This window comes from Oryx dammah, unplaced genomic scaffold (assembly GCF_014754425.2).
Source record: "Oryx dammah isolate SB20612 unplaced genomic scaffold, SCBI_Odam_1.1 HiC_scaffold_17, whole genome shotgun sequence".
Lineage (NCBI taxonomy): Eukaryota > Metazoa > Chordata > Mammalia > Artiodactyla > Bovidae > Oryx > Oryx dammah.
Genome location: NW_024070201.1, coordinates 6687116 through 6708991, shown reverse-complemented (window position 1 = coordinate 6708991; position 21876 = coordinate 6687116). Strand labels below are relative to the sequence as shown.

The following is a 21876-nucleotide window of genomic DNA, read 5'->3' as shown; positions in this document are numbered from 1 at the left end:
GTTTGTCAATTTTATCTACTCAAAGAACCAGCTTTTAGTTTTAATAATTTTTACTATTGTTTCTTTTATTTCTTTTTAATTTATTTCTGTTCTGATCTTTATGATTTCTCTCCTTCTGCTAATTTTGTGGGGGTTTTGTTCTCTTTTTCCAGTTGTTTTAGATGTAAAGTTAGGTTGTCTATTTGGTGTTTTTCTTTTTTGTTAAGGTAGGATCATAGTGCTATAAACTTCCCTCTTAAAACTGCTTTCGCTGCATCCCATAGGTTTTGAATTGTTGTTTTCATTATCATTTGTTTTTAGAAATTTTCTTATTTCCCTTTTGATTTCTTCAGTAACCTGTTGGTTATTTAGAAAAGTGTTGTTTAATCTTCATGTGTTTGTGCTTCTTGCAGTTTTTTTTTTTTTTCATGTAATTGATATCTAGTCTCATAGCATTGTGGTCAAAGAAGAGGCTTGATATGATTTCAATTTTCTTAAATTTACTGAGGTTTGATTTGTGACCCAGGCTGTGGTCTATCCTGGAGAATGTTTCATGTGCCCTTGAGAAGAAGGTGTATTCTTCTGTATTTGTATGGAATGTACTGAAGATATCAATGAGATACATCTAATCTAATGTATGATGTAAGATTTACATTTCTTATTAATTTTCTGTTTTGATGATCTATCCATTGGTGTGAGTGGAGTGTTAAAGTCTCCTACTATTATTGTGTTATGTCAGTTTCTTCTTTTATGTCTGTTAGTGTTTGTCTTGTGTACTGAAGTGTTCCTGTGTAGGGTGGATAGATATTTACAATTGTTATGTCTTCCTCTTGGATTGATCCCTTGATCGTTCTGTAGTGTCCTTCCTCACCTCTTCTAATATTCTTTAAGGTTTATTTTGTCTGATATGAGGATTGCTACTCCAGCTTTCTTTTGCTTCCCATGTGCATGGAATATATTTTTCCATCCTCTCACTTTCAGTCTATATGTGTCTTTAGGTCTGAAGTGGGTTTATTGCAGACAGCATGTATATGGGTCTTGTTTTTGTATCCATTCTACCAGTATGCATCTTTTTGTTGGACCACTTAATCCATTTACATTGAAAGTAATTATTGATATATATCTTCCTACTGTCATTTTCTTAATTGCTTGGGTTTGATTTTGTAAATCCTTTTCCTTCTCTTTATTTCTTGACTATATAAGTCCCTTTAACATTTGTTGTAAAGCTGGTTTGGTGGTACTGATTCCTCTTAACTTTTGCTTGTCTGAAAAGCTTTTTATTTCTCCATCGATTTTGAATGAGATCCTTGTTGAGTACAGTAATCTTGGGTTGTAGATTTTTCCCTTTCAGTACTTTAGATATATTCTGCCATTCCCTTCTGGCCTGCAGAATTTCTGCTGAAAGATAAGCTGTTGAGAGTATGGGGTTTCCCTTGTATGTTACTTGCTTTTCCTTTGGTGCTTTTAATATTCTTTCTTTGTATTGCCGCTGCTAAGTCACTTCAGTCATGTCTGACTCTGTGCAACCCCATAGACAGCAGCCCACCTGGCTCTCCCGTCCCTGGGATTCTCCAGGCAAGAATACTGGAGTGTATTAGGTCTTTATTAATTTGATTAGTATGTGTTTTGACATGTTTCTACTTGGGTTTATCCTGCATGGGACTCATTATACCTCTTGAACTTGATTGACTATTTCCTTTTCCATGTTGGGGAAATTTTCAACTATAAACTCTTCAAAAATTTTCTCATACTCTTTCTTTTCCTCTTCTTCTGAGACCCCTATAATTCTAATGTTGGTGGTTTGATATTGTCCCAGAGGTCTCTGAGACCATCCTCAGTTCTTTTCATTCTTTTTACTTTATTCTGCTCTTCAGAATTTATTTCCATCATTTTATCTTCCAGCTCACTGATTTGTTCTTCTGCTTCAGATATTCTGCTATTGATTCCTTCTAGAGTATTTTTAGTTTCAGTAATTGTGTTGTTTGTCTCTGTATTTTTAATATCAGTAATTGTTCTGTCTATCTCTGCATATTTATTTTTTAATTCTTTTAGGTTTTTGTTAATTGATTCTTGCATTTTCTCCATTTTGTTTTCAAGGTTATCATCTTTGCTATCATTATTCTGAATGCTTCTTCAGGTAGTTTGCCTACTTCCTCTTCATTTATTTGGGCTTCTGTGTTTCTAGTTTGTTCCTTCATTTCTGTAGTATTTCTCTGCCTTCTCACTATTTTTTTAAACTTACTGTGTTTGAGGTCTCCTTTTCCCAGGCTTCAAGGTTGAATTCTTTCTTCCTTTTGGTTTCTGCCCTCCTCAGGTTGGTCTAGTGGTTTGTGTAAGCTTTGTATAGGGTGAGATTTATGCTGAATTTTCATTTGTTTGTTGTTTGTTTTTCCTCTGATGGAAAAGGTTGAGTGAGGTGGCAATCCTGTCTGCTGATGATTGGATTTGTATTTTTGTTTTGGTTGCTGTTTGGATGAGGCATCCTGCACAGGGTGCTACTGGTGGTTGGATGATTCTGGGTCTTGTAGTCAAGTGGTTTCCTTTGTGTGAGTTATCACAATTTGATATTCCCTAGGGTTAGTTCTCTGGTAGTCTAGGTTCTTGGCATCAGTGCTCCCACTCCAAAAGCTTGGGGCTTGATATCCGTTCAGGAACAAAGATTCCACTCATGGTGTCATGGTATTAAGTGAGATTAAAAAAAATATCCAAAAGCGAGAAACCAAAGATGAACCCCAAACAAATGGCAGTTATAAAATCATGCAAATAATATTTAAATTAATGGAATATACACATCTACATATACACCCATGAGCAAGGTCAACATGGTCCAACAAAAATAAAGTACAACAGATTGACCAGGAAAACAAAGGAAATAAAAAATTATATTTATCAGTTAAGAACAAAACTAACCAAAGCACAAAATGGAAAGCAAAACTAAAGCAAGGTGCCAAGTAGGGCATAAAGCAATAAAAACAAAACTAACAAATCTGTTGATAGGAAAGGAAAGAAAGAAATGAAATAAAGAATAGATATGCAAAGTTAAATATAGGTAGATGAAGAAGATTTATATACATTAAAGATTAACTGCAAAGGGAAAAGAACAGTAGGAAAGTCAAACAAAAGAATAAATGTAGAAAAAATATAATAGATTTTAAAAATTAGAAGTTAAAATTATAACAAAAGAGAAAACAAAAATGGAAGAAGGAAGAAAAAAGAGGGAAAAATTAAAACTCTAGAGTACTGCAAAAGCCTAACATAGACACAGAGGTTTATAACAACAATAAAAAGTGTGACTGAACATACATATATACATATACACCCATAAGCAAAATCAAAACAACCCAACAAAAATAAAGTACAATAGATTGACCCAGTGAACAAAAGAAACCAAAAATTATGTCTATCAGAACAAAACTAACTAAAGCACAAAGTGGAAAACAAGACTAAAGCAAGATGCCAATTAGGAAATAAAGCAATGGGTGAAAAAAAAGCCACTATATTGAGAGGAAAGGAAAGAAAGAATAGAAAGAAAAATAGATATGCAAAGTTAAATAGAGGTAGATAAAGAAGATTTATATACATTAAAGATTAACTGCAAGGGGAAAAGTACAATAGGAAAAGCAAACAAAGGAATAAACATAGAGAAAATTTTAATAGGTTTAAAAAATTAAAAAAGAGAAAAGAAACAACAACAACAAAAAAGGAAAACTCCCCAGAATTGCAAAAGCCCAATGTAGAGGCAGACGTTTATAACAACAATAAAAAATGTGATTGAGAGGGAAAAAAAGGAAAAGAAAAAGAAAAAGCTCAATTAGATTTCATAGTGCCAATAAAGTTGACAGCTACAACAGACCGGGGGGGTTGGGGGAGGGGAGGGGAGGGGAGGAGAAAAAAAGAAAAAGAAAAAATCCAAAAGAATCTACAGAACAAGTCAAAACATAAGAATAATGAATGTTTTTCCTGAATCGCTGCTGTCAGAGTCCTTTCCATTGCTGGGAGTCAGTCCACCTCACCTCCCTAGGATGCCCTCCAATACTGCTGATCTCTGGACCTATTGTGGGGGCAGCTCAGATTCTAATCTGGTCCTAGTATTCTGTGTTTTTGCCTCTAATGTCCACATCTATCAGAATGAGTGCGTTTTCTCTTGTGGGGCACTCTCAATGACCTTTCGTTAAATTCCATAGACACAGAGTCTGCCTAGTTGATTGTGTGGGTTTAATCTGCAGCTTGTACAGTTGGTGGTAAGGTTTTGGGTCTTTTTCCTTAGTCCCACTGCTCCTGGGTTTCAATTGTGGTTTTATTTCCACCTCTGCATGTGGGTCAGCCATTGGGGTTAGCTCCTGAGGCTGCCCTGGAGGACTCGGGTTTGACCCTGTGAGGGCCAGGGGTGGAGGTGCTGCAGCTGCTTGGGTTGCAGGGATTATGGCAACGCCAGGTAATGAGGGGAGTTGGCAGCTAGGGCAGCAGTAAATATAGTGGTCTAGAAGGGTATGGTAACCAGGGTTGGCCAATGACAGAGAAGCCTGGCAGGCCACATTCTACAGGGTCGCAAAGAGTCAGACAGGACCAAAATGACCCTGTGCACATAGATTCAAGGTTTTTTTGCCTGTGGCAACTCTGCCTCAGTGAGATTTGAGCATGAAGGTGGCACAGCTGCTTGGCTTGCAGGGACCCTGGTGTCGCCAAGTGGGCAGGGACACAGCCTGCCTCTGCTGCAGGAGTTATGGTCCTATCAGAGTCTTTTTCAAGCCTCTTGTAGCTGGTGATCAGAAAGCCTCTTAAGTAAGTCTTCTCTGTCGCTCTGCCCATTCAGGCACTTAGCGGGCTCCCTTGCCTGGGGTCCTTCTCTGTTGTTCGGAGCATCAGGCACATAGAAGTGCCCCCCGGCTGGAGTCCTACTCTGTAGTTCAGCTCATCAAGCACTTAGAGGGGCACCCTGTTTGGGGTCCTACTCTGTAGTTCAGTGCCTCAGGCGATTGATGGGCCAGTTTCTCTGTTGTTCAGCTGAGGCTGCTGGCCTGTAGGGAGAGAGGCTATGGTGATGGCTCCACCCTCTATGTATGACGCAGCAGTATCTCCTTGCTTCCATGGCTACCTTGCTTTCTTCCACAGGCATTTCCCATCACAGTCTCCTCCCTCACATCCCCTCAATACATTTCTCCACAGTCAACAGCAGCCCTCGCCCAGGGATTGCTCCACAATTCCTGAACTCCAGCTCCCAGCTGCTGCGCCTTCCAGGGAACCTGTGTCCCTGTCCAGGGTATGTATGGCTGAGGCAAGGACTGTCTGATTCTCATTCCATTTAGGCTGTCACAGATGAGCTGTTTCACTCTCAGCCTTAAATGTTTCTCCTCTGATTCAGACAATTGCCCCGATGTGGGGATCAGACCCCTGCTTCAGTTCCCCCACCCGCTGAGGGTAGGTCCATTCCTACTAACACTCCCACTTTTCCACCAGTTCCTTCATCCTCCTGAGTTTTGCGTGGTTCTATATACTCTTTTCCGCTGGTCAGGTACTCCTGTCCACTCTCAGCTGGTGTTCCACATGCACTTCTGTGTCTGAAGGTGTATTATTTCTCATGTATCCATGGAGAAAAAGGTACTCCATGTCCACCTACTCCTCCGCCCTCTTGTTCTCTCTAGTCTCAATCTTTGTCAGTTTGATTACTATGCCTCTCTGTGTGTTCCTCCTTGAGTTTATCCTGCCTTTTACTCTGTGCTTCCTGGACTTGGTTGATTATTTCCTTTCCAATGTTATGGAACTTTTCAGCTATTATCTCTTCAAATATTTTCTCAGCTCCTCTCTCTTCTACTTCTGGTACCCATATAATATGAATGTTGGTACCTTTAATGTTGCCCCAGGGGTCTCTTAGGCTGTCTTCATTTTTTTTTTCATTCTTTTTTCTGTATTCTGTTATGTGGCAGTCATTTGTCTGCTCTTCCACCTCAGTTATTCTGCTATTGATTCCTTCTAGTGTATTGCTCATCTCTGATGGTTTGTTCTTTAGTTCTAGTACTTTGGTAAGTATTTCTTACATTTTCTCCATTCTTTTTCCAAAATCTTGGAATATCTTCACTATCATTATTCTGAATTATTTTCCTGGAATGTTGCCTATCTCCACTTCATTTAGTGGTTTGGTGGGGGGGAGATTTTATCTTGTCCCTTAATCTGGGACAAAACCCTTTGCTTTTTCATTTTGATTCATTTTCTGTGATGTGGATTTTGTTCAGGAGGTCGGGAGATTGTAGTTCTTGTTTCATCTCTATGCTTTCTGGTGAATCAGGCTAAGAGACTTGTGTAACCTTCCTGATTGGAGGGATTATTGTTGCTACTGTTGTTCAGTCTCTAAGTTCGACTCTTGGTGAACTCATGAGCTGCAGTACGCCAGGAGATTAGAGTGTTATCATCTGCATATCTGAGATTATTGATATTTCTCCTGGCGATTTTGATTCATTTTCGTGCTTCACCCAGCTGGCATTCACGTGATATACTCTGCATGGAAGTTAAATAAGCAAGGTGACAATACACAGCCTTGACATACACCTTTCCCAATTTGGAGCCAGTCCATTGTTCTCTGTCTGGTTCTAACTGTTGCTTCTTGACCAGCATACATGCCTTCTTAGGAGGCAGGTAATGTGGTCTGGTATTCCCATCTCTTTAAGAATTTTCCACAGTTTGCTGTGATCCACAAAGACTTTGGCATAGTCAATGAAGAAGAAATAGATGTTTTTCTGGAATTTCTTTGCTTTCTCTATGATCCAATAGATATTGGCAATTTGATATCTGGTTCCTCTGCCTTTTATAAATCTAGCTTGAACATCTGGAAGTTCTTGGTTCATGTACTGTTGGGCCTCGCTTCAAGGATGTTGAGAATTACCTTGATGCATGAGAAATGACTGCAATTGTGAGGTAGTATGAATATTCTTTGGCATTGCCCTTCTTTGGAATTAGAAAGAAAACTAACTTCTTCCAGTCCTGTGGCCACTGCTGAGTTTTCAAAATTTGATGGCATATTAAGCACAGCACTTTTACAGCATCATCCTTTAGGATTTGAAATAACTCAGCTGGAATTTCATTACCTCTACTAGCTTCTTTCATAAGGCCCACTTGACTTCATATTCCAAGATATCTGGCTCTAGGTGTGTGACCACACCACCATAGTTATCTGGGCCATTAAGTTCCATGTATTCTTGCCACTTCTTAATTGCTCCTGCTTCTGATAGGTCCTTGTCATTCCTGTCCTATATTGTGCTCATATTTGCAGGAAATATTTCCTTGGTATCTCTAATTTTCTTAAAGACATATCTAGTCTTTCCCATTCTACTGTTTTCTTCGATTTCTTTGCATTGTTCAATTTAAAAGGCTCTCTTATATCTCCTTGCTATCCTTTGGTACTCTGCGTTCAGTTGGGTATATCTTTCCCTTTCTTCTTTGCCTTTCACTTCTCTTCTTTTCCCAGCTATTTGTCAGGACTCCTCAGACAAGATTAGGGGAGGGATTGAAAGTGGGAAAAACTGGGTCTTGCTCTGGTGGACATGGCTATGCTCAGTAAAACTTTAAGCCTCTTTTTTTGCAGATGAGTGAGATTGTGTCCCCTCTCCATTAACTGTTTGGCTTGAGGTGACTCAGTGCTCAAATCTACAGGCTCTGTGGTAGAGTTAACTCCAAGAGGGCTTTCACCAAGGGGCGTATTCCAGGGCTGCTGTTGCCAGTGCCCCTGTCCCTGTGGCAAGCTACTGCAGACCCATGCCTCCACAGGAGACCCTCCAACACTAGCAGATAAGTTTTATCCAGTCTTCTTTGGGGTCACTTCTCCTTTCCCCTGGATCCTGATGCATGCAAGATTTTGTTTGTGCTCTCTAATAGTGGAATCTCTGTTTCCCCCAGTCCTGCAGAAATCCTGTAATCAAATCTTGCTTGTCTTCAAAGTCATATTGAGAGAGATAATTTTTAGGTAGGTTCATAAAAAATCTGGGGTTCCCAAGGAGGTGAAAGATGTCTGGGGCTCTCAAGGAGAAGAAAAGGAAAAACTTTTTTTTTTTCTACTTTCCTTAGCCTTAGTCACATAAGACGTTATTTTCTTTAAGCCCTGAGCTAATGAATACATAACAAAACAACTCATCTTGCTGAAGGGTATGTTTTTCCTTAAGCTCTGTACTAATGATTATATAACAACAATGTAGGTTACTTGAGGACATGTTTCTCATTTTTAACAAGAACCTTCTGACAATTGTACAGATGATTATACAGTGAAAATGACAAATAGATTCAAGGGATTAGATCTGATAGACAGAATGTCGGAAGAACTATGGACAGAGATTCACGATATTGTACCAGAGGCAGGGATCAAGACCATCCCCAAAAAAAAGAAATGCAAAAAGGCAAAATGGTTGTCTGAGGAGGCCTTACAAATAGCTGTGAAAAGAAGAGAAGTGAAAGGCAAAGGAGAAAAGGAAAGATATACTGATTTGAATGCAGAGTTCCAAAAAATAGCAAGAAGACATAAGAAAGCCTTCCTCAGAGATCAATGCAAAGAAATAGAGGAAAACAATCAAATGGGAAAGACAAGAGATCTCTTCAAGAAAATTAGAGATACCAAGGGAATATTTCCTACAAAGATGGGCACAATAAAGGAAAGAAATGGTATGGACCTAACAGAAGAAGAAAAGATTAAGAAGGGGTTGCAAGAATACACAGAAGAACTATACAAAAAAGATCTTCATGACCCAAATAACAATGGTGGTGTGATCACTCACCCAGAACCAGACATTCTGGAATGCAAAGTCAGGTGGGCCTTAGGAAGCATCAGTACGAACAAAGCTAGTGGAGGTGATAGATTTCCAGTTGAGCGATTTCAAGTCATATATGATGATGCTGTGAAAGTGCTGCACTCAATGTGCCAGCAAGTTTAGAAAACTCAGCAGTGGCCACAGGACTGGAAAAGGTCAGTTTCCATTCCAATTCCAAAGAAAGACAATGCCAGAGAATGTTCAAACCACAACACAATTGCACTCATCTCACATGTTAGAAAGGTAATGCTCATAGTCCTCCAAGCCAGGTTGCAACAGTACGTGAACCATGAACTTCCAGTTATTCAAGCTGGATGTAGAAAAGGCAGGGGAACCAGAGATCAAATTGCCAACATCTGTTGGATCATAGAGAAAGCAAGAGAGTACAAGAAAAACATCTACTTCTGCTTTATTGATTAGACCAAAGCCTTTGACTGTGTATATTACAACAAACTGTGAAAAATTCTGAAAGAGATGGGAATACCAGACCACCTTACCTGTCTCCTAAGAAATCTGTATGCAGGTCAAGAAGCAACAGTTAGAACTGGACATGGAACAACTGGTTCCAAATCGGGAAAGGATATGCCAAGGCTGTATATTGTCACTCCACTTATTTAACTTATATGCAGACTACATTATGTGACATGCCAGGCTGGATGAAGCACAAGCTGCAATCAAGATTGATAGGAGAAATATCAATAACCTCATATATGGAGATGACATCACCCTTATGGCAGAAAGCAACGAAGAACTAAAGAGCCTCTTGATGAATGTGAAAGGGGAGAACGAAAAAGCTGGCTTAAAACTCAGCATTCAAAAGATGAAGATCATGGTATCCAGTCATCATTTCATGGCAAATAGATGAGGAAAAAATGGAAGCAGCAACAGACTATTTTGAGGGGCTCTAAAATCACTACTGATGGTGACTGCAGCCAAGAAATTAAAAGACGCTTGCTCCTTGGGAAAAAAAAAAAAAGCTATGAGCAACATAGACAGCATATTTAAAAGCAGAGACATTTCTTTGCTGGCAAAGATCTGTCTAGTCAAAGCTATGGTTTCTCCAGTAGTCATGTATGGATGTGAGAGTTGGACTATAAAGAAAGCTGAGCACCGAAGAATTGATGCTTTTGAACGATGGTGTTGGAGAAGACTCTTGAGAGTCCCTTGGACTGCAAGGAGATCAAAACAGTCAATCCTAAAGGAAATCAGTCCTGAATATTCATTGGAAAGACTGATCCTGAAGCTGAAACTCCAATACTTCGGCTACCTGATGGGAAGAACTGACTCATTTGAGAAGACCCTGATGCTGGGAAAGATTGAAGGCAGTAGGAGAAGGGGATGATGGAGGATGAGATGGATGGCATCACTTACTCAATGCTCATGAGTTTGAGCAAGATCTGGGTTTGGTGATGGACAGCGAATCCTGGAGTGTTGCAGTTCATGGGGTCACAAAGAGTCAGACATGACTGAGCAACTGAACTGAACTTCTGACTAATCATGTGCTCTTAAGAGGTAGCTTGTGGGAATAGGTCTGGTAAAACCTTCCTTTGTAGTTCTAATCTTGCTAATTTAAGATGTATGTTGCAGAGTGGGTTTGGTAAAAGTATATAAGGCCTTGATAAGACTGATGAGGGGGGCACGCTCCATCTCCATTCTGACGTCTATGACAGATGCTTTTCTGTCCTTTTTCACTGTAATAAAACTTCTGCCACACGAAAGCCCTGAGTGATCAAGCCTGGTCCCTGATCCTGAAGCGAAATCTTCTTCTGAGATCATGAATTCAACGTTATTCACTGTAAGCTATCAAGATTCCCTGGGGATTCCTAGTCTTTTTGCCAGATCACCAGGATGACAAGCCTGGCATGGGGTTCAGAACAACAGTGGGAAAATTTCTTTGGTAGTATTGTTCTCCAGTTTGTGGGTTGCCCACCTGGTGATTTATTGTGATTGTGCCCTTCTACCACCTCATTGAGGCTTCTCCTTTGTCTTTGAATGTGAGGTATCTTTTTTTGGTGGGTCCCAGCATTCTCCTGTTGATGTTTGTTCAACAGGTATTTGCAATTTTGGTGCTCTCACAGGAGGAGAGGAGTACATGTCCTTCTACTCTGCCATCTTGAACAAATCTCTCTCCTATATTTATTATTAATATAACAAATACTATGAATTCACCACCCAATGGGACTCATGGAGTATAACCAATTTCTCCATCTGCCTCCTCCCCATCCCATTTCTCTACCTGTCCCTACTCAAGCTTAACACTTTCCTGAAACTGGTGATATTCTTATTATTTTTATTTTTCATATAATTTTTCATGTATACATTTCTTCAGTTCAGTTCAGTCGCTCAGTCATGTCCAACTCTTTATGACCCCATGAATCACAGCACGCCAGGCCTCTCTGTCCATCACCAACTCCCGCAGTTCACTCAGATTCACGTCCATCAAGTCAGTGATGCCATCCAGCCATCTCGTCCTCTGTCGTCCCCTTCTCCTCCTGCCCCCAATCCCTCCCAGCATCAGAGTCTTTTCCAATGAGTCAACTCTTCGCATGAGGTGGCCTAAGTACTGGAGTTTCAGCTTTAGCATCATTCCTTCCAAAGAAATCCCAGGGCTGATCTCCTTCAGAATGGACTGGTTGGATCTCTTTGCAGTCCAAGGGACCCTCAAGAATCTTCTCCAACACCATAATTCAAAAGCATCAATTCTTCAGCGCTAAGCCTTCTTCACAGTCCAGCTCTCACATCCATACATTTCTTAGGAGTATATTTTTAAGTTATTTTAATTTTTGAAAGTATACCTGTTGTATGCACTCTTCTGGAACTTACTCAAAATGTACAGGACTCATTTTGTAGTAATGATAATTACAAGACAGAAATTGACTACTAATGTGGAATAGAAAGCTTTCGTCAGATCTATGTAAAATAAAATCCAATTTCTTCACTGTAGAATGTTTCTTTTTAAATTTAAATTTATTTATTTTAATTGAAGGCTAATTACTTTACAATATTGTATTGGTTCTGTCACACATCAACATGAATCCGCCATGGACGTACACGTGTTCCCCATCCTGAATCCCCCTCCCACCTCCCTCCCTGTACCATCCCTCTGGGTCATCCCAGTGCACCAGCCCCAAGCATCATGTATCGAACCTGGACTGGTGATCAGTTTCTTATATGATATTATTCATATTTCCATGCCATTCCCCCAAATCATCCCACCCTCTCCCTCTCCCACCGAGTCAAAAAAACTGTTCTATACATCTATGTCTCTTTAGCAAAAGGATTATCACATACAGGAATATCATTACCATCTTTCTAATATCCATATATATGCATGCAAGAGTCTTCTCCACCACCATAATTCAAAAGCATCAATTCTTCAGTGCTCAGCCTTCCATACACATTCTCACATCCATACACCATACTGTATTGGTGTTTTTCTTTCTGGCTTACTTCACTCTATGTAATCAGCTCCAGTTTCATCCACCTCATTAGAACTGATTAAAATGTATTCTTTTTAATGGCCAAGTAATACTCCATTGTGTATATGTACCACAGTTTCTTATCCATTCATCTGCTGATGGACATCTAGGTTGCTTCCATGTCCTGGCTAACAAGTATGAAAGGGGAAATTAACAATAACACAATAATAATGGGAGACTTTAATAGCCCACTCACACCTATGGATAGATCAACTAAACAGAAAATTAACAAGGAAGCACAAACTTTAAATGTTACAATAGACCAGTTAGACCTAATTGATATCTATAGGACATTTCACCCCAAAACAATGAATTTCACCTTTTTCTAAAGCACACACGGAACCTTCTCCAGGATAGATCACATCCTGGGCCATAAATCTAGCGTTGGTAAATTCAAAAAAATTGAAATCATTCCAAGCATCCTTTCTGACCACAATGCAGTAAGATTAGATCTCAATTACAGGAGAAAAACTATTAAAAATTGCAACATATGGAGGCTGAACAACACGCTGCTGAATAACCAACAAATCACAGAAGAAATAAAAAAAGAAATCAAAATATGCATAGAAACGAATGAAAATGTAGAATAAGTTTTTAACTGGATTATCTCTAGCTCCCAACAAATGAAACAGCGCAAAGTTATATGAATAACGAATAATGAATTCATGTGATGCTTGCTTTACATTTTCAGTTTTTTTGTTTTCAAAATATTTGTCTTTCAAAGTCTATTTTGTTATGGTAGTAGCATAACATCTTTACTGACATACACTTTAAATATTTGCAAATGTACAGCTCAATAATTTTTTAGTAAATTCTTAGTATTGTGCAATCCAACATAGTGCAGTTTTAGAACATTTTATCACCCCTCCCCACCCAAATCAAAAGTCCTTTTTGCTTAGCAAGAAGAGGAATTTATAAATTGTACATATTAACTTAAAAAAAAAAAAACTACCAAGTTGCTTCCAAAAGTAAATGTACCATTTAGCTCTTCTAGAATTGTACAACAGCTCCAGTTGACAGTTTTTTCAATTTCGATTGCAGTCATTCTAGTGAATATAAAGTTGTTTCTCATTGTGATCATAATTTGCATTTTCCAGTGACTAATGATGTTGGACAGCTAATTGTGAGCATTTTTAGTCATTTATATATCTTCACTGTAAAATGTCTGTTCAAATCTCTTGCCAATTAAAAAAAAATGATTGATCTAATTGGATTGTTTACTATTGAGTTGCAATAGTTCTTTACATCTTATGGATACAACTCCTTTATCAACTACACATTTGCAAGCATATTCACCCAATTTTTAGCTTGTCTTTTCCTTAATGGTGTTTCTTAAGGAACAAAATACTTTAAGGGTAATACTTTGACCACCTAATACAAACAGCTGACTCATTGAAAAAGACCCTGACGCTGGGAAAGATTGAAGGCAGAGGATAAGAGAGTAACAGAGTGTGAGATGATTGAATGGCATCACTGATGCAGTGGACGTGAACTTGGGCAAACTCTGGGAGATAGTGGAAGACAGGGAGGCCTGGCCTGCTGCAGGTCATACGGTTGTGAAGAGTCAGACAAGACTTGGGGACTGAACAACAAAGAGCAAAATGCTTTCATTTGATGAGATCCTAGTTATCAATCATTTGCTTTTATAGATCAGGTTTTTGGTGTCATACTTAAGAAATCTCTGCTTATCTCAAAGTCATAAAGAGCTTCTCCTATGCTTTCTTCTAGAAGTTTTATTGCTTTCACTTTTACATTTGGGTGTATGATCAATTTTGAGTTAATTTTTATATGTGATGTGACATAAGGGTCAAAGCTATATTTTTCTTTTATTGACATATGGATACCCAATACTTTGAGCAATAATTATTGAAAAGACTATCCACTCACCATTGAGTTTTCTTGACAGCTTTACTGAAAAGCAATTGAACATAAATGTAAATGTTTATTTCTGGAATTTCTATCCCATTCCATTGACATAAATGTCTTTCTTGACAGACAACACAAGTCTTGATTACTGTAGTTGCATAGTATGTGCAAATTGTCTGACTTTTAATTTTTCTCTACTGCTTTGGCTTATTTAGTCTCTTTAAATTTTCACGTCACTTTTTGAATCAATTATCAATTCTTTTCCCCAAATCTTATTTTTTAAAATATGCCTTAATTTCTCTCAGCCATATTTTTTGGTTTCCAATATACAAGTCTTTCAATTCTTTTGTTAAATTCATTGCCGAATAAATTATTCTTTTTGATGCTATTGTGTATGGAATTCTTAAGTCAAAATTTTATTTTCATTTTGTTCATTACTAGTATATAGAAATGTAATTTATTTGTGTCTCTTTTATGCTTTGCTTGAGTCTATTCAAATTAAACTCAGGTTTATCCCATTAGTTTCCTATGCATTTTGTTGCCACTAGTTTCTGCTTCATACTTTTGTCATACACCTATACTTCTTTCTATTAGAATTAACTAAATTAATATAATTCCATACAATTATACTATATTATATTGCAATTTTAGACAAAAATGTGTGGAAAAGGCAGAGGAACCAGAGATCAAATTGCTAACATCTGCTGGATCAAAGAAAAACCAAGAGAGTTCCAGAAAAACATCTACTTCTGCTTTGTTGAATATGCCAAAGCCTTTGACTGTGTGGATCACAACAAACTGTGGAAAATTCTTCAAGAGATGGAAACACCAGACCACCTTACCTGCCTCCTGTGAAATCTGTATGCAGATCAAAAAGCAACAGTTAGAACCAGATATGGAACAACAAATGGGTTCAAAACTGGGAAAGGAGTATGTCAAGGCTGTATATTGTCACCCTGCTTATTTAACTTATATGCAGAGGACATCATGCAAAATGTCAGGCTGAATGAAGCACAAGCTGGAATCAAGATTGCCAGGAGAAATATCGATAGCCTCAGATATGCAGATGACACCACCATTATGGCAGAAAGCAAAGAAGAACTAAAGAGCCTCTTGATGAAAGTGAAAGAGGAGAGTATGAAAAAGCTGGCTTAAAACTCAACATTCAAAAAACAAAGATTATGGCATCAGGTCCCATCACTTCATGGCAAACAGATATGGAAATAATGGAAACCGTGAAAGACTTTCTTTTATTGGGCTCCGAAATTACTGCAGATAATAACTGCAGCCATGAAATTAAAAGATGCTTGCTCCTTGGAAGAAAAGCTATGAGCAACATAGCATATTAAAAACCAGAGACATTACTTTACTGACAAAGGTCCATCTACTCAAAGCTATGGTTTTTCCAGCAGTCATGTATGGATGTGAGAGTTGGACCATAAAGAAAGCTGAGCACTGAAGAATTGATGCTTTTGAACTGTGGTGTTGGAGAAGACTCTTGGGAATCCGTTGGACTGCAAAGAGATCCAACCAGTCAATTCTAAAGGAAATCAGTCCTGAATATTCATTGGAAGGACTGATGCTGCAGCTGAAACTCCAATATTTTGGCCATCTGATGTGAAGAACTGACTTCTTGGAAAAGACCTTGATTCTAGGAAAGATTGAAGGCAGGAGCAGAAGGAGACGACAGAGGATGAGATGGTTGGATGGCATCACCAACGCAATGGACATGAGTTTGAATAGGCTCCAGGAGTTGGTGATGGACAGGGAAGCCTGACGTGCTGCAGTCCATGGGGTTGCAAAGAGCTGGACAGGACTGAGCGACTGAAATGAACTGAACTGTGTAATTCTTAACAGATTTTTGGATGTTCTCCAAGATATTCATTTCTAAAATTTTCAATTTATGCAAATAGAAATTTTGTTAAAAAAGGCATAAAATGTTATTTCTGTCCTTTAGTATCAGTGCAAAATGAAAAATTATGTTATATTGTCAAAACACGAATTTTCATTTAATAAAGTATGCGTTTGTTTTGAGACTGTTTTTCCTTTAATGCTTAAGATAAATTGATGTGCAACTTAATAGATTCAACTAGAGTATATATTCAGACATGTCATAGTCAGTCAACACTTGTGTACATTTGGCATGATGTCGCTTAGCATTTCCCAAACTATTTGATAGTGAAAGGTTATTGCTGAGCCATGAAAGATGCTGGGCTTCTTGGCCTCTGAAGGAGAAGAATTCAATCCGGGGCCAGTGACAAGGTTTGATTGCTCAGAGCTTTTATGTAATAAAGTTTTATTAAAATATAAAAGAGACAGAGAAAGCTTCTAACATAAGCATCAAGAAGGGAGCAGAAAGCATTCCTCCCTGCAAGTCTTATCTGGATGTTATATAGCTACTAGCAAGCTGTTTTATAGAAAGGAGATGTCTCAAAATTCAGAGTGGCACCAGGCCCCTCACCCACAACATGTGTTTTGAGACAACATTGGCAACACGTGAGCCACCCCGGGTCACAAAATGATTGGCATGAATCTTGAAGAAAGGCAGGTTTCCAAGTTAATATGTAGTTTCATTAACATAGTTAGGAGAACAATGTATGAGTAAAACATACGTGTTTGTCAAGTTGGTTCTGAGTCTTAGGTGGAACAGACTTGAAGAAAGACAGAGTCTAGGGTAAATACATAGTTCATTAACATAGGTTAAGAGGAACATTTCCGTAAGAAAAACCCATTGGTTAGCTCAATGTTTGAGAAAAGTTAAGTTCAGGTGGAACCAGGTGTCATTATGGCAACACAGAATTTTAAGAGAAACCTCTTTTTAAATTTGTGTAGAAAAGGGGAAAAAATTTAACACTTGTTTGTTTTCTCCTGCTGCTTAAGAGAGAGATAAAAAATGTCTGACATTTGCAGCCTATTTCCTCCATCTGGAGGCCCCTGGCCTTCCTGCCTGCTACACTCTCAATAGAATGTTTTTTTGTTGTGAATGAAGAACCCTTTAAACAAGCTTGGAAAATTACAGGATAGCAAAGTTAAATGTCTTTTGTTTCTGAGGACTTCTCAAAGCATTTAATTTGTTAACCTGCAGCATGATTCTCAGGAGGAAAATATATCATATTTCCTGCTGCTACATACAATTTCAAAATGCAGCTAAGTTTTTAGGCAAAAAAGCAACAATGCTTTAGAGGTCTTCAATTTTTTGTCTTCATCTCCATAAAACTACTAAAATATTTATTAATTTCTATGCACCTCGTGTCAGTCATTTCCCAGATGAAGCCCAGACTCTTGGTCTCTCGCCCTCTACCACAAATCAGGTCAAATCCCTAGGTTAAAGCCTCTCCAGAACGATTCAGCTCACTGTAGTTCTCCCTGAAGCTGAATTTTTTCCATTCCAGCTCTCATTGCTTCAACAGCAATCTAGTGGTTTAATTTTTAAATTTAATTATTGCCCAATTGTCTTCATCACAAAGATTGGAATATCACAAGTTGTTGCATACTATTCAAAACCATAATTTTGTATTTGAATTTTTAGTCAAAGCAAATAAGTCAAGAAACTTAAATGTTCAGTAAATTGGCCAATTAGAAAATATATAAGCAAACCTTGAAGTTTCTGACATATTGTCAAAAAGCTATTTAGAAATTGTAAAGAAACTATGTCCATTAATAATAGCAAAAACAAAAATGCATAACCTGTGCATGTGTATGTAATGAGTAAAACAAATCTTACATATAGAACTTCTATAAAGAAAATGATAATATTTCACTAAAACAAAGTAAATAAATGATCAAGAAAAGTTAGTACACTTTTGAATAGAATGATGAATAGGGGCAAAGTGCCTTATCAGATGTTTAAATGTATTTAAATACAATGTGATTTAAACAGATATTACTAAGCCACATTTAGAATTTAGTATATTTAGCTATTTAAATATAACTAAGACAGAAGCATGTCTAAATATATGTGAGTTAGATATGTGGAAAAGCTCATAAAATTAGGAAAGTAAAAATAGATTCTTCATAAATATTGTTGGATTTCTCTATCTTGACCTTTATATATCAAAATCCAAATGGACTGAGCCATGAATAGATGTTTCACATGAGAGAAAAACTACATTTATTTAAAAAGTATACAGTTAAATGCTGATAAGAATTTGAGTAATTAAATATTATTACACACTCAATGACTATTTACATTTTTCAATCTATTTGAAAAGCAGTTCATATGTCAAGGGTCATTTTTAAAATATCTCTTTTACCTAATATCATAGGGAGCAGGCCAATTTTTATGAACACTGCCAGCAGTGTTGTTTTTCCATATGCATCACATATTAGAAAATACTTTCTAAAAACTTTTTAGTTCCTGACAGTAACAAACTGCCTAGTTCAATGCTATATCCTCACTGCCTACAGCCTTGAACATTATAAGAGCTTAGTAAATGCTTTTCAATGAATGGAGTAAGTGACTCACATCCTTTTAATAAAATATGACACAGATAATTAGGATAATAATTGAAAAACTTAAGTAATAACACAAATATATATTGTAGCAAGCAAGCCAAATATAAACTTTTATGTAGTTTTTATGTATATTATGATTAAACTAAGTTAAAATGTAGCACATACAACAATAATAGAAGAAATGATATTGATAAGGCCAACAGTGAAAGAAAAATGGCAAGTTATTAATCATAAAAGACTAGGGAAATCACAACTGAAATGGGCCTCAGTTTCCTTATGTGTTTGGTGTGTATGATGCTATGCTATATAAAGTCATATAGGGAAAGATGAGTGAAAAAACATGTATGAAGACCATTTTACAAATCATGAACACTTTCACAAGTAATTAATAGAATTTTCATTATTCACAGTGCATTATGACCACCACTGATTACTGGTATTTATATGCTGTGAATGATTGACTATTTCCTTTTTGGCTTAATGCTTTCCCTGGAAAAATATGAGCAAATATTTGTAAGAAAAAGATAGATAGATAGACTTATTTTTTAGTTTACCATCTTCTATCTTGCTCTTTAAAGAAATTCATTATAAATTAGGCATGAATGTATATAACAATGCATTTCAAATCTGGGTTAAAGTTTAATCATAACCTTGCTCCAAGTTGACTTAGAGCAAATTGTTTTAAGAACCTTACAGGTACTCAAATAACCTTGTGTCTCATAATCTGCAGTCACTAAATCTTCATCTCCAATATTATTTTAGGGGCCATTTTGACAATAAAATATCTTGAGCACAGCTATGGTGAATAGAACTCTACCTTTTTAACTCTTCTGTTATTCCATAAGCAATATTTTCAGACACTGGTTGAGTTTCTCTCATTTATTTCTGGTCACTATGTATTGAATATCATTAAGTTGGCTTAATATATTTTATATTCAGTTTTATATTTATTACTTTAAATGGTGATAGTCCATGGAATTAATATTAATTGAGCAGTTACTATGTGCTAAACAATGGCACCCCACTCCAGTACTCTTGCCTGGAAAATCCCATGGATGGAGAAGCCTGGTAGGCTGCAGTCCATGGGGTCGCTGAGGGTCGGACACAACTGAGCGACTTCACTTTGATTTTTCACTTTTGTGCATTGGAGAAGGAAATGGCAACCCACTCCAGTGTTCTTGCCTGGAGAATCCCAGGGACAGGGCAGCCTGGTGGGCTGCCACCTAGGGGGTCACACAGAGTCGGACATGACTGAAGTGACTTAGCAGCAGCAGTAGCAAACACTTTTATAAACAATACGGATAAGGTGTGAACCAAACTTTATCAAAAAAATTTGTAATAATTTAAAATCTGAATATTATTAATTATTAAATTCAACTATTAATTAAATTCAATTATTTAAATTAAATTAATTATTTTAATAATTAATTACTTGTTAAACATTTATTATTAAATTTAATTATTACTGCCATAGCATCTGGTACAGAACATGGCACATTGGTGTGTGCTCAATAACAGTACTTTAAAGAATAGATCAATTTTCATTTATTCAGCCCTCTTACCTATTCCAAATGTTGAGAATATGAAATTTAAAGACAAATTTCAAACAAAAGACCAATGATTTGATCAATTCAAAAACACAGATGCAACACTTGAGTGACTCCTGCATATACGCAGAACACCAGTAGTTTCTTACATAGTAGGTCTATTTTGTGGTACCATCGTTACACCATATCACTTTTTGTCTGAATCTGAACAATATAGTCAATTCAAGAACCTGGATTATAATTGGAATCTATAGGGAAGTAATCTGCCAAATAGATCAGAATTTTAGGTCAGATGAAATCTTCCTTAAAATATGTGGATTCTCCTCAGTTAAAATTTCCAATCTGTAGCAGACATACCAAGATGCCTTATAAAGATATGACTGTATGTATATAATTATCTACATTAACATTTTCTTAGAACATATGTGGATAAACACTCTTTTAGAAACCAGTTGCATTAAACAGATTTTTTTTTACATTTCTTACACTATAATGATAGACCAGCCCACAATCTTGAGAAGGATAAATTATGAAAAAGGAAAAATATCCTGGAAATAATTGGCTAGCTCAGTTTATCCTATATTGAACTGTTCTCCACCCTAACAAAATGGAGCAGAAATACTTTTGTCATTTTATTTCCTCAGAATAGTGCTTCTGTGTTCAGGGGGATTTAGATGAAGGGAAGCTCTTGGAATTACAAAGTCTTCAGGGCAATGCTAGCATTCTGTATTTTTGCCACCACCACAGAGTTTAGGCTTTTGGTTTACAGAAACATCACTCACAGATGTTATGCAATAAATATCCTTTGTATATCATAAACTATCACCAGGAACACTTAATTTTATGCCTTAAGATGTTGTCCTTACTAGAATTTGCTCTTTAACAAGATATATAGTCTCTGGGTCATAACACTAAAAAGAAAAACAAGGTAAGTAATTTGAATTTGTGTAACTTTGGATTCTCAATTCTTACTCACCCAAGAAGATAAGGTGATGGCCACCTTAGATCATTTGACATTAACATCACATACACTTTGTCCCAGGAATTCTAATTATAGGCATATATCGGAAGGAACTCCTAGCACGTGAGCAGGAAGGCATGTCCAAGAATATTGATAGCATCACTATTTTTTTACCAGCAAAACAAAAAGCTACAAAAATCCATTGACAGGAGAAGAAATAAACTATGGTTTATATGCACAGTGGAATATTATACAGTAGTAAAAATGAATGACCTACAGTTGTATGCAAAAATATGGATGAATCTTAGGAATTTAATGTTGAATTAAAAAAAGCATATTTCTGCAGAATTCATTTAGTGTGATACCATACTTTATAAATCTCAAAAGCAAGTAAAGCTTAATAGTACATTCTTTAGACACATGTATGTATGTAATAAAAATATAAAGGATAAAAATGATGGAATGATAAATCAGAATTTCATAGGAATCATTATGTGGGGGGGGAACAAGAACTAAATGAGGGGAAGAAAATAAAAGTGAGTGAGAGTTATTAGCAGTAAACTAAGATCTAATTTGGATTGTTGGTTGTGATTAGTCAGTATATCATGCTTTATTTTGTGTATATATTCCAAAATATAAATTCAATTCAGTTCAGTCGCTCAGTCGTGTCCAACTCTTTGAGACCCCATGAATCGCAGCATGCCAGGCCTCCCTGTCCATCACCAACTCCCAGAGTTCACTCAGACTCATGTCCATCAAGTCAGTGATGCCATCCAGCCATCTCATCCTCTGTCATCCCC

At 37.1% G+C, this 21876-nt stretch overlaps 1 long non-coding RNA gene across 1 annotated transcript; it reads right to left on the bottom strand.

Moving 5' to 3' along the window:
* Positions 1-3358: 3358 nt before the first annotated feature.
* Positions 3359-20636, bottom strand: LOC120876170. The gene is made up of 3 exons (XR_005724119.1): positions 20625-20636; positions 19673-19676; positions 3359-3473 (listed from the first exon to the last, which is right to left on the bottom strand). It is a non-coding gene; the product is annotated as an uncharacterized LOC120876170 (long non-coding RNA).
* Between the last annotated feature and the right edge of the window lie 1240 nt (positions 20637-21876).